This window comes from Scylla paramamosain, chromosome 21 (assembly GCF_035594125.1).
Source record: "Scylla paramamosain isolate STU-SP2022 chromosome 21, ASM3559412v1, whole genome shotgun sequence".
In the NCBI taxonomy this organism is placed as follows: domain Eukaryota; kingdom Metazoa; phylum Arthropoda; class Malacostraca; order Decapoda; family Portunidae; genus Scylla; species Scylla paramamosain.
Window position 1 is genome coordinate 15775767 of NC_087171.1, and position 3033 is coordinate 15778799.

The window sequence follows — 3033 nt, forward strand, 5'->3', positions numbered from 1 at the left end:
TACAGAGAGCTGACACCTGCAGTTGAATTTTCGTAATAGATGCCGAAGTGTGGCGTAGCAGGGAATAAGGCGAAAGCTTTGTAGGTCGGTCGATGCATGAGGAAATCCGTGGAAGGTAAAGGGCGGTGGCCTGGATGTGGCAGTCATCTTTGCGTGCCCTGGTTAAGGATCTCTATATGACAAGAATATCACGAAGGGTAACAACAAATGGTATTAGTGTTATCATATTTGAAGGTCAAGCAGTTATATACGTAGTTGCAAGGGTAAGGCTAATATCCACTTCGCTCATTTTCATCACTATTTTCAAAGGCTACAGAGATGAACAACTTATATTCTAAAAACAAACTTGCCAGAGAGAGAGAGAGAGAGAGAAAGAGAGAGTTGAAAAGGGATAAAAGGTGAAAACTTGTTAATCAAATCTTACTTTATGAAGATGGACGGATGGGTGGCGGTGTACATGCACGCTAAAAAGAGGAGAGGAGGTGCAGTGTGTCTGGAAGCAGGGTGTTGTCCACAGAAATGGCAAGAGACTGATAGATAAAAAATACAGGCGGACAGATAGACATATAGGTAGATAGATAGGCTGAGAGAGAGAGAGAGAGAGAGAGAGAGAGAGAGAGAGAGAGAGAGAGAGAGAGAGAGAGAGAGAGATACTGCATACAAGCTTTTGATTTATAACTGACACTTCGTTTTTTGACAACAATTACAACAAACAACAGTACTACATTTATTTCACCCATACTGTGCAGTGGCATAAGTAGCAACATTCCTACTACTATACAAACAGTACAAAGAAATATCACCCACAGTTAGCGGTGTCAACAAGGCTATATTGTATCTCCATAAGCCCTCATATATTGGGGATCTGGCGTGGAATGACCCAATCTGTCGGTATCACAAGCTTATGAGGTTAATTACTGAGTAACACCGAACCATCAACACACTATGAAGGGTCTGCTGGTGTTAATTGTATCCCCGATTAGCTTGCGCAGTTTGTTAGTCATTTTTTGGTGGTTCTGCTATTTGAATTTGTTATTTATTGATTATGTTTTTGTTTTATTTCTTTATCTGTTGTCTTTTGAACTCCTTCTGTTATTTGTTTGTCTGTTTATTTCATTTATTTATTTTGCTTTTTAACCTATTTATTTATTTATTTATTTATTTATTTATTTTCATCTACTTACGTACTCGTATTTACTCGTGTATTTATTGACCTATCTGTTTATTCATTTACTTATTGCATCTTTCAGCTCGATTTGTTACGTGTGAAGTTTCACTAGAATGAGCATGTGATTTTCTTTTTAATTCCATCTGCGCATGTGCAAATCGCAGGATAAAACTGTGTGTGTGTGTGTGTGTGTGTGTGTGTGTGTGTGTGTGTGAGAGAGAGAGAGAGAGAGAGAGAGAGAGAGAAGACGCGGATGGGCTTTCAAATGACCATGGATTATTATGCACATAAAACCCACCAAACCAGCTTAGGCAGCACTAATGTATCTCTCAGGCGGGAAGGTGTACAGTTACACACACGCAGGGTGATGAGAAGGCTCGTTGCTGTGGCGGCGAGGTGAGGATCATGAAAGAACAAACCTTTCCGCAGCACAGTGCTATCCAGTAAATAGCAGGGGCGGGTGGAAGAGTCGTTTAAGAGTCGAGAAACTGTTGTTGTTGATGTTGTTGTTGTTGTTGTTGTTGTTAGTGGTAGTAGTAGTAGTTGTTGTTTTTGTTGCAATAATAGCAGTAGTAGCAGCCACAGCAGCAATATGATGACGAAGAGCAGTTGAAATAGTAGTAGTAGTAGTAGTAGTAGTAGTAGTAGTAGTAGGAGAAGGAGGAGGAGGAGGAGGAGGAGGAGGAGGAGGAAAATAAGAATCGCAGAGTCGTATCACATTTTTATTTAGCATTTACATGTTACCTAATGAACGGAATGGAAATAAACAAGAAAATAATGCATAACATCTCTCATCTCACTTTCTAAATATACGGGAAAAAAAAGAAAAGAAAAAAGTAGCTAAACAAACAGAGCACGAATAAAAAAAAATAGTCAGCATAAAAAGACGCATTTTTTAATTTATTTATATATATATATTTTTTTTGGAATTGCTAGAAAGATAAAAGCAAAGAGAGAAACAAACAACAATAGTAAACAGTAAACATGGCAACTTCCTCCTCAAAACATCTCGGCACTCAATATCTACTACTATCTGAAGCTGACCACATACCTCTTTTTCTGTCTACATGCATGAAACCAGCGAGGAAGGAGCTTCATCCCTCTCTTATCTCCGCCTTCCTGACACGATCCGTCACACTACATCTGTTTATGTTTCCCCCCAAGTCTCCATGAATTTCTCCTCTTGTCTTGGTCTGTCTTCTTCCTCCAACTCTCCTCAGCAAGCAATCCTTTCCATTCCTCCCAAGAACTGTAACTGCCTCCTTCATACACTCATCAGCCTTCTCTCCATTTTTCTTCCTTTTCTGGAATCAGTGACGCCATGTGCGGGTCTCCTCCAGTTGTCTCTGTCCCTTGCATCTTCCTCTGTGACTCCCATCCGCTGCAGATCTACACTCTATCTTCTTCCCGATCTTTCTCCCTCATCTAATTTTCTCCAGGCTCTTTCAATTGGTACCTGGTCTTCTCTGCTTAGTACGTGACTCTTCTCCAGTCCTGCACGTCTTATCACTTCCTTATTAATATTATTGTTGTTCATGGAATTTTTGGCATTCTTTTCAGGCTCCGGGGAACGATATTGTGGGGCATTCAAAATACGAACCCAGGAGAGAGAGAGAGAGAGAGAGAGAGAGAGAGAGAGAGAGAGAGAGAGAGAGAGAGAGAGAGAGAGAGAGAGAGAGAGGTGGGATTCGAGTCACCTTCATCGCTTAATTAAACTGGCTATGATATTTTTTGCCTTCTCTAAGTGCGGCTTCCCGTTTTTCGTGGTTACTTATTACGTTTTTCTTCCGTCTCCTTTTCTGTGCATAATTACGTTCAAGAAAGAGGGAGTGGGTCAGGTGGCGGTGATGTGGTGTTAGGGGGTA